This window comes from Octopus bimaculoides, chromosome 1 (genome assembly GCF_046866305.1).
Source record: "Octopus bimaculoides isolate indiv1 chromosome 1, ASM4686630v1, whole genome shotgun sequence".
In the NCBI taxonomy this organism is placed as follows: Eukaryota; Metazoa; Mollusca; class Cephalopoda; order Octopoda; family Octopodidae; genus Octopus; species Octopus bimaculoides.
The window spans coordinates 6867367-6878414 of NC_142928.1; the positions used below are offsets into that span (position 1 = coordinate 6867367).

The 11048-nt window shown below is 44.1% G+C and overlaps 1 long non-coding RNA gene across 1 annotated transcript in view; it reads left to right on the plus strand.

Annotated features, from left to right (window-relative positions):
* The first annotated feature begins 698 nt into the window (after positions 1–698).
* The window catches only part of LOC149137446 (uncharacterized), a 51229-nt gene continuing 40879 nt past the window's right edge, over positions 699–11048 (plus strand). The window contains exon 1 of the long non-coding RNA XR_016240895.1: positions 699–1742. This is a non-coding gene — a long non-coding RNA (uncharacterized LOC149137446). The remainder of the gene's footprint in view (positions 1743–11048) is intronic.

An 11048-nucleotide genomic window follows, 5' to 3' on the forward strand; every position in this document is an offset into this window, starting at 1 on the left:
TCAGCCAGAAATATCTTCCGCACTCGCTAATAATATCCTGTCATTTTCTTCACGATTTTTTAATAAATTTCTATTCTCTTCGGTCACATGAAACAAACGCTCCTGTCACGTGCACACATACACGCATACACACACATATGAATGCTAGTGTTGTATGCAAATAGACACATATCCAATAATCTCTCAGACTGATACACGCACACATAGCTAACTGTCGGCTGTATATGTGTTTGCGTCAATAATGTTTGTACGTGTGCACGTGCATTTGAATATGTGTGTACGTGCCAGTAGTATTCGTTCGAATCTCTTTCTCACCCTCTCTCTCACCCTCTCTCTCTCCCTCTCTCTCTCTCTCTCTATCACACACACGTTTTTACCATCACCTTCTCACAGACTGATACAGTTTTTTTACACTGCAGGAATCTACCGTTAGCACTTTAACATCCAGCTGCTATCTACTGGTCTATCATACACACACTATTGTGTTCTCAATACAAATCTCTGAGACTTGTTTTACTGACGGTTGTTTTACAGAAGTTACCCCGCCCATTTACTCCGTTTCTCATTTAGTCACTCGGATGTTCCCAGATAGACATCCCTAACTCGTATATTCTATAATTTAAGTCATATCCCAAGGTCCAGCTAAATTTTCAGTATTCTTCTTTCTTTGAAAATAGAAATAATAGATTTCTAAATCTCTCAGTGAGATTTATGCGGTAGCAGCGCGATAAAGTGATAGTATGTTGTCACAGGAAATGTGTCAAGTCCAACGGGAAACGGTGTTTCTTAGGGCTAAATAACAGTAGCATTCTTCCCTTTCAGGGGACTGTCACATTAAGTTGATAACATACTATCTCGTCTTTCTTTATAGTAAAAAGTATTGAACTCAACTTACGTCACACAGACCTTCACATAAGTAACACCATCGTCACACTTTCACATCATGACGTCATCCCGACGCGATACTTCAATAAAAAGAGTCTCTCTGAAAATTTCTTGAGAAGGTTTTTTTTCTTTTTGTTTTAATTTTAATATATGTCCTCTGTTCTAAGCGAATTTTGTTCATAAAGCCAAGCAAAGCGTGAAACTAGAATACCGTTATAAGGAAATTGGTAATTCCATATCACATCCCAGAAGATATCTGATCTCTCAAAGACAAATGAAAGATGTCTCACTAAAAAAAATTTCTTTCACACGCTTTTTACAGGTTTCCATATTTACTGTCTACATTTTCATGAACAGCTTGATCTCCCAGTAATGTTTTGGTGCCTGAGTGAGGTAGATTGCAGGGTGGATATTGTGACATCCTCTCCTCGCAAAAAATCATCGAACTAAATTGTAATCCATATAAACACCAGCGTAAAGTCACGTCCAGCGAGAGAGAATTCGTTTTATTATATTTTTATGTAATGAGCGGTGAGTTGGCAGAATCGTTACCGCGCCCGGGAAAATGCTTAGCGGCATTCCGTCTTACTTACGCTCTCAGATCAAATTCTTCGGGGTTCGACTTTGCGTTTCATCCTTTCGGTGTCGATAAAATAAGTACCAGTTGAACACTGAGATCGATGTAATCGATTTACCCTCCTCCCACGAAATTGCTGGCCTTGTGCTAAAATTTGAAACCAATATATTTGTGTAATGCTTATGATATGTTGTGAAGGATATTTGCAATTTAAGAGAAGTGTAGAAGATAATGACAGGAACCGAAGCTTGGCCGAACAGGTGTTTACTTCAACTTACAGGTAGAAGGGAATCAATAATTTTAGTTTTTCTTTTCCTTCTGATAGATGGATAGATAGATAGACAGACAGTCTTAGACAAACAAGCAGACAGACAAATAGATAGATAGACGGACAGGCACACAAATAGATAGATAGATAGATAGATAGATAGATAGATAGATAGACAAACAGTCTTAGACAGACAGACAGACAGACAGACAGATATATAGACAGACAGATAGATAGACAGTTAGATAGACAGACAGTCTTAGACAGATAGACAGATAGACAGACAGACAGATAGACAGACAGATAGACAGGCAGACAGACAGACAGATAGATAGATAGATAGATAGATAGATAGATAGATAGATAGATAGGTTTCTTTATTAGCCACACAGGGCTCAACACAGAGGGGACAAAATACAAATGTAGAGTTTTTCTTTTCGAGGGGGTCGAAAACAAAGCAGAAAAAAAAAACAAAAGTGGGGACAACGATGAAAAAAAAACATCGCAAAACGTTTGGGGTATTTACAAAAAATACGAAATAATACAAAAAATTCCCAATAAATGGGGAGGTTATCCGTGGAAAGAAAAACCTACGAAAAGACCACGGTAACCTCGGTCTTTAGTGTCACAGTTTGTTAAATGAAATTTCTTTTATTTAAGCAAGAAACGTAAGTAACTCTCTGTTTACAAAATTTTAAAACGTTTTATAGAATCATGGTCAAGGTGGCTTCGTCATTTATACGTGCCATTCTTGCTACATGTATCCATCTTTTTTCGAAACATTTGCTAGACAACACTTGCCTCTCTACTCTCACCTTCCTTTTCAAGTGATACTTGAAAAAGTTGATGAGAGATTGACCAGAGAGGAAAGTATTTGTCTCTAATCCTTTCAGATGCATCCACCAGATGCATTCTTTGGCCATAGCCACAAGTACGATAAATACAGCTCTTCCTTCCCGTTTAAAGGAAGGAGGCGTGACGATATTGACGATAGACTCGGTTGATAAACCGACTCGTCCCACACGCGACAGCAGTCGTTCGACATAAGCCCACAGCTCCGAAATGGTTGGACACTGCACGAGTGCGTGCAGAACGGTTTCATCGCTCTGACCGCATCTCGGGCAGGTCGGCCCCGCATTTCGCGAGCCGTGTCTATAGAGCTTATCCCGAACGGGTAGCGCCTCTCGGTAACACTGCCAGGCCAGGGATCTCTGGAAGTTGTCCATAGGTCCCGGCCCGAAAGTCGTCCTGAACAGGCGGGTCAGGTATTCCTCGTCGACGAGGTTCGCCCCGAGATCGTCGTCGTACCTGCCCTCCACTAATCCCCTATAGAATGACTTCGTTGTGATGCAGCCGCTCAAGGTCGACCCGGAACGGCAAAGTTGTTGCAGAGCAACGCGACACTCACGGTGCCAATCGCCATTCCTCGGCCTCTTTTTGATCCACGACTGCAGCTCGGTCATGGAGACGAGCTGCGGGAAAGCGCGTCGCACAAACGGCGACCACACCTGTTCACCATCGTCTACGTAGAGCCGGAGATGTCGCAGTCTCAGCGCATGTCTGCGCATCATCAACCACGGCATGCCCATCCCTCCTTTCAGCGGGTGTTGGCAACAAACAGATCGCCTAACCATCGGAACGCTTCCTTTCCACAAAAAGCGGAAGAGGATGCGCTCCATTTCGGTGATGGCGCGATCGGGACAAGGCACGACGGTCAGGCGGTATTCGATGACGGACGCGATGTACGCGTTCGCCACCTCCGCCCGACCTTTTAGGGACAGCTTCCTCTCGGACCATTGCCGGCAGAGAGTGGCCACCCTACTCGTTATCTAGTCCCAGTTCGTCTCCGTTTGCAGGTCCGGACCGAACCAGACTCCGAGCAACTTGACCGGACCGTCCGTCCAGCGTCCCACTACTGAGGCGCTGCCGGACGGTATGGGCTTGCTCCTCCAGGTGCCGAGCAGCAAACCCACCGACTTATCCCGGTTGATTTTCGCTCCCGTCACCGCTTCGTAGTCTTTCAGCGTCTCGCCGACAAGCTCGATGTGCTCGTGGCTAGACGCTATGACGGTGACGTCGTCCGCGTATGCCGACACGCTCGTCCCGCACCCCAGTTCTCGCGGGATGCCCCTCAGCGTCGCCAGCTTCCGCAGTAGTGGCTCGAGAGTCAATACGTACAGGAGCGGCGACAGGGGGCATCCCTGACGAACCGAACGTGCAATGTCGAAGGGTCCCGATAGACGTCCATTGACGCGAACAACCGAACGGATGCCTGTGTACAAGGCAGCCATCCAGCCGCGGAAAACGGGACCGAAGCCGGCCGCTTCGAGGACGGCCTCCAAGTATCGATGGTCTACCCTATCGAAAGCTTTCGATTGATCCAAATTGATCAGGGCCCCACCCATGCCAGGTTCCTTAACTACCCTCTCTATGATGTAGCGCATCAGATGGAGGTTGTCATGGATGCTCCGGCGCGGCACGGCGCACGTCTGCTCCGTGCCGACCAGTTTCTCGATGACAAGCGCCAACCGCTTGGCTAACACCTTGGCCAAAATTTTCATGTCTGCATTGAGCAGAGTGATGGGCCTAAAGTTATCTATGGCGTCCCCCTTGTTTGGATCTTTCTTCAGCAGCGTTACCGCTCCTCGGCTCACAAAACCGGGAATGCTCCCGTTCTGCTGCCAGTTGCAGTACACGGCCGCCAAGACTTCTCCAAACAAGTCTGGCATACAGTTGTAAAGCTCGTAGGGCAGACCGTCCAAACCCGGAGATTTGTCCGTCGAGCAACCCGCCATCGCGTCCCTCACCTCCTCCGCCGTGATGACCCCTTCGCAGCACTCCGCCTCTCTTGCCGAGAGTCGTGGCAAGCTGTGCAGGTAGGCGCTAAAGTCCACCCTGCCTTCTCGCTCGCCACTCCTCCCGAACAGTCGGGCAAAATCCCGCTGAAACGCCTCGCACATCTTGCTCGGCTCGAGCAATTCGCGCCCCTGTTCGTCTACCAGAGACCGGATGGTGGCTCTGTTACCTCGCTGCGCCTCCGCCACCCGGGCCTCTCGTGCGGCTCCAACACCTTCATTCCTCAGAGCACGCATTCTTGCCCTGACAGCACACCCTTCGTGTTTAGCATTGAAGTGTTGGTCGAGGGCCAACCTCGCCGCTAAAACGTCGGATGCGATGCCACTTCGCAATGCCTCTTCTAACTTTATCACTAGCGCCCCCTCTACTCTGTTCCTCTCTACAGCTAGTGCCCTGCTATGCCTTATTGCTTCCGCCCTTACTGCTCTCTTGAGGGCAAGCCACCATTTGTTGTTGACGATGGCTCCCGTCAAAGCCCTCTTTACTAACGTGCTAATCCGGTCTGTGAAAACCTGTCTCGACGGGAAAGACGCGTTTAATTTCCAGTAACCGGGACCCTGCCTATGTGCCTTATCTAAGTCTAGCGTACACGTCACAAGTTTGTGATCCGTGTAGCTGACTATGTGGAACTGTGGACATCCTAAACTATCTCTATCTCTTGTCCTACACACTATCCTATCTAGATACGATCTCGACGACCCAATGCGGTTGCTCCAAGTCCACGTTGGCACATTTGGGTGGTCGAGTCGGTACCTGTCAGACAACTGGAAGCGTCTGAGCAGGTCTATGAGGCCTTTGCATCCCCTTCTAGTTTTGTCACTCCCCACGTAGTCTAGATGCGTGTCCAAGGTAGCATTCCAATCCCCCACTAAAAGTAAGGGACGAGACGTTCCCAGGAATACTGCTAGACGTCGAAAGAAGTCTGACCGACCTGTTAAAGGAGGCACATAAACTGCCAGCAACCGAAAAGCGCCTCCATCGCTGCCGTCCACATCTAGGACAACCAGTCTACCCTCCGGGTCCGTAAATATCGTCTTTACTTGGAGATCCAGACTCTTGCGAAAAAGAACCGCCGTGCCACTACCGCCCATCCTCGGCAGACAGGGAGAAAAATAAATGTTAAACTGTCCGCCAAACATGGACTTTAGGGCCCGCGGTTCATGGAGTCTGGTCTCACTAATGGCTATGATATCCAAATTGTGTGACTTGATGTCATTTAAGAGGTACCCTTGTTTCCAAGGCGACCCCAAGCCACGCACATTTACACAACCAATCTTCATCATGATTCTATCAAAATTTGTGTTTTACACACGAAAGGAGAGAGAGAGAGAGAGTTACTTACTGTCCGAAAGTTCTTGGCTCTTTGCCTCACAACCTTCTCTCAGAAGGTTTTTGTATAGTTTTTTTGATGAATATTTCTGGAATCTCCCTACTGTATCCGGGTAGAGAGATTTCAGTGTATTGTATGTGCTCCGTGTTACATGTATGATTTTGATGTGTTGTGGTGGTGTTGTGCGTGGGTGATTGCTTGTTTTCGTGTCATTATCTGTTACGTTAGTGTTTGACCTAATGAATTTCATTAGGTCTAGATTGTTTGTGTTTATCGCTGTCAAACTTGTTGTGGGGTTCTGTGTTGGTGCGTTTGTGTTGGTGTTTTTGTTTTCTGTGGATGTGTTGGTTTCGGGGCTGGTAAACCTCCCCGCTTTGTTTGTTTGTTTTTCCGTTCTTTTTTCCCCCCTTTTTCTTCTTCCTCCCGTGGCCACTTGCCAAGCCTCTGTGTCATCTTCATCTGACATGTCGGAGGAATCGGAGGGTGGGAGGGGAAGGGTGTTGGGGTCTATTTTTATGTGGGTTGATTTTGTTGTTGGTGGTGTTGGTGCTGTTTCGTGACAGTTGGGACGTGGTGTTTTGGTTTTTGTGGGTGCGGTGGGAGTCTTTTTCGTGTTCCCTTCTTGTGGGGTTGTTGTTGTTGGTGTTGGTGGTGGTGATGGTGCTGATTCTGTTCTTGGTGGTGTTTTTGTTTGGTTCGGCTGTGTTGCTGGCTGCTGGCGTTTTTCCATTTCGTTGTACAACTGCTTGACCAGTTGTGCATATGGCAGTGTAGGCAGTAATGCTGTTTTTTTCTTGTGATTTTCTTGTGGTTCTTGTTGTTGTTGTTGTTGTTGTTGTTTTTCTTTGTATTGTTGCCGTTGTTGTTGCCTTTTCTTCTGGGCTACTGGGCATGTTTTTTGAAGGTGAGTTTTGCTACTACAAACGTAGCAAACTGGCCTTCTGCCTTCGACGAAAACATGAAAAATTGAATCCTCAGTTAATTGGATTCTATGTGGAATTTTTTCCCAGTTTGCTGGATCAATTTGTACCAGGAATTGAAATTGCTGGCCAATCCAGTTTTGATTGCAAACGGCAGTTGCTTCTAGTATGTTTATCTCCTCCTCTATGCCTAGACATATGGCAGATACTAGCCATTCTTCCTCAATTTCAGGAGGCACATTCGAAATTTTTATTTTCGTAACCCTACGACCAAGGTACGTAGGGATCATGAGCAGGTTCTCATGCTGTAATGACTTAGTGGAGAGGTCCTTCGCTCGCTGCTCGCTGTCTAGTCTTACTTCTATCGTTCCAAATTTCAAACCTCTCGTTATGTAAGCCTTGTAAGACCAAATCGGCTTTAAGCATCTCTCAACATTTTCTTGGGTGAATTTTTCCACTGTCTTTGTCTTTAAATTAATGGTTCTGTAGATGATAGTTTTTTTTCGATGTTTATCTTAAAGTCCGCGGGCGTTTGAAGATGGACTGTAACGTCCTTTTTACTTAGCATGCTTTTGCATGCAAGTAATTTCTCTTTCGATATATTCAAAATTCTTTTCCTAGGCTTCAAAGCCTCGGCAAAGTTCGTTGTGGTGGTGGTGGCGGTAGTGGTGGTATCAGTGGTGAGGACAGTAGTTTTGTTAGCAAGGACATTTGTGTCCTTGTTGTTGTTGCTGCTGCTGCTGCTGCTGCTGCTGTTGTTGTTGTTGTTGTTGTTGTTGTTGTCACTGGTTACGTTGGCAGGCAAGACTGCTGTAGCAGCAGAGTCTTTCTTTTTCTCCATTCTCTCCTTTAACTGTGAGGAAGGAAGACTAGGAAATTCTTTTTCGAACGAAACACTGCAGACTGCAGCGTTCGTTTCACAAAAATTTTCATGGCTACAAGACGCCATCGTCTCAAAAAAAAATGGCTAGAAAGCCGAAATTGGTTTTTATATCCTGGAAATGTGCCACACAGGGCAGATTTCCGTCGCAAAAAACTTGCACCAGAGAGTCTACAAGTTGTTATACAACTTTGTATATAAAATAAATTTTACAAACAAACTTTTTAAAACATGAAAAAGGCAAAACTTACAGAGCCGACACGTCTACCGTCCGTCCATAGAGATAGATAGATAGATAGATAGACAGACAGACAGACAAACCGAGCGTCTTAGACATACATACATACATACATACATACATACAGACAGACAGACAGACAGATAGCTAGCTAGCTAGATAGATAGAGAGATCCTTCACTCTGTCAGTGTTTCTTTGAGTTGGGATCAGAATTTATATTATGTGTCACGTTTAGAAAAGCAAAGACTGATCACGGTGCTGATATGGTTTCTGTCTTTGAAGAATAAATCTTGTGTTTGGGGGGGTATAAGCTTGGAAGGAATCTATTTTCATGTTATAACCTCAGAAAGACTGGCCCTTGTAACCACTTTAAAGACTATAGTCGTTGTAGTTATTGTTGTTTTACTCCAGCTCATCCCAAGCTGTGTAAACTTATGATCAAAGATCTTTCAGCTGAGGTCAACCTGTATTTTTCCAATATACAAGGCCCCCGAGTTCGTATTATCAAATGTATAGTTTTCTAAGATGGTTACAAGAGATTTGGTTACTATTTCCAGCAAGTCAAGCGTTCTTGCTGGAAATAGGTATTAGGTTGAATTTATGAAGTGGTTACAGTGGGGTGAGGCAATTATCCAAGACGATTTTCATGCCTCAAAAACAGGGAGGACGATGCAGACGACGAGTAAACTCTACATCTGCAAGTGAAACGTGGGTGGGAAATGACCTCGGAATAGTTACTTGTAACAAGTCCCACTTCATTTCTCACTGGTTGCTTTGTAACAGAACAGACTCTGCTAAAGACCCTCCAGTAAACAGGCGGTGGTGTTAAGCAGCGTGGTGTGCTAGCTGTGTAAAAGAGAGTGTATTGAAAACAAGAGTAGTGAAGGATGTTTAGTTTAATCCATTATTCTTATCGTTTGTTCAGTGAATGTGTATCTGAGTGCGAAATAGCTGAAAGGTGAAGGAGAAATCCTCATCATCTGATTGATAATTTCATTAGTTTTAGTGAATAATTCATGGATGTATTTAAATAACTTGTTAATGCAAATATTGATTAAGGTCATGTTTAATTAACTAAACAATTTCAAGACGATCTTGGCAAATAAAGCAACACATGTGCTTGGCTTAAGAGTTGACTGACTTTATCAATGTGTTTAAACAGATATCCAACGACTAACGATACATTGTATACGAAGGACATCATTGAATATGCATTTGTTTCACTCATATCGCTGTAGAAGAAGCTCGGAACGAGAGAACACAATAATTTACCAATGACAAAGAGAGAGAGCAACTGCTTTTGATATTGGTGAACTTATTTCACGTTGTAATGAATATTCAGGCAACTAGAAGAGATGTGTGAATTAATAGATTTTAGTCCATCAATTTCTTTCCAACTTAGATTACTCAACACAATTTCTCAAAACAATATTCCGGTGGATAAATTACTTTGCTGTATGGGATATGATCAGAGGTTCATATTACACGACATGTGTCATATTTCTGCTTTGTGCGGCGGTGGCGCCGATAATTGCCTAAATGGAAGCGAATGTAACTTTACTGAGGTGTAGAAAATCATCAAATTATGGAGAAGTAGCTGCTCTAATACAGAATTAAATTACGCGTATTTATGTGTGTATTTGTTGTGTATGTATTGTGTGTTGTGAGTGTGTGTGTGTGTGTGTGTGTGTGTGTGTGTGTGTGTGTGTGTGTGTGTGTGTGCGAGCCGGCGTGCGCGTGTGTTATATTAAATAATGCTAGTCAATGGTTTGTACTTTTATTTTGTACTTTCGTATTTTGCGTTAAGGACTCTTCTTCAGGAAATCTTCGGAGTAATGGTCAGCTCACATCACCATTTATCTGAAGATTCCCTGAAGAAGAGATCCTATGGAAAAAAGAATCCCTCAGCTATACAAACTTTTAGAATTAGAAATTAGAAATTTAAAGGATTATTGAATGAAAAAAAGTAAAAGACAGAAGCGATTGGTTCCTTATAGATTACGTCCCTTAATATTAATTATCTGTTGATAATGTATTTGTAGGGAATTGTGGGACCAGATTTACATGTCTTGGTTAACAAGAATTTATTGACAATATTTTATCTACACTAATTCGTAGTTCACGTCACGTCAATCGAACATATACGAACGAGATTTTGTACGACCATTATTACTTACTTGCAGTATAAATGATGATGTGAACACAAACATCACTTCACTTCACTCATGCTCTTGGTTGATGAGGTTGGGGATCATCCCATGTTAGTGGTCCCATCATGCGCCATCGTACAAAAAGCCGACCAGGTCTAACTGTGCAAGACTCTCTGTGCTCTCCTGATTGGGGGGTATACAGGGGCCCGTTCCAATGTTGGGCCATCTCGTTTCCCCTGGTCGGTGTCGTAACAGGCTGAAGGTTTTTCTTGATCAGTTGTTGACCCTCAGCAGAATAATCAGGTGATGGCGCTGCCATGTTAGCAACGAGTCAACGCATCACAAGCCATCGTTAGTCTGGAACATCCTCTAGAGACCAGCTCACCTTGGGTGCACCGACCAGGAGCAAAGCTCCAGACGGTAACGCTCCCTCAGATCTATGGGATACACCGGCGACCCCCGCTTCGCCATGGTAATGCTAAACCTAGGAGTAGGGAATACATGTATGTATAACTTTATATGTGTTTATCCTACTCATGTATATAATTATGGCCAGGGTAAAAAATTCACGTATTTTTATTGCAATACCTCTATATATATATTGACTTTTTTTTAGTCCATTCTATTTATTTAGAATAGTTGTTATCAGTGTAGGTTTATAGGGGGCCATTGAGGACATTTTGGTGAATTTTCTACAGAAATATATTCCTGACTTATTTGACAAATATTTATTCAGAAAAATGCAAGTATACACACACACACACCTTCACACATACACACACACACACGCACCTTCACACACACACACACACACACACACACACACACACACACACACACACACACACACACACACACACAGAGAGAGAAAGAGATAGATAAATAGATAGGTGCAAATTGATGTATGCATAAATGCATGCGCACGTATTCATATGTGTATGCGT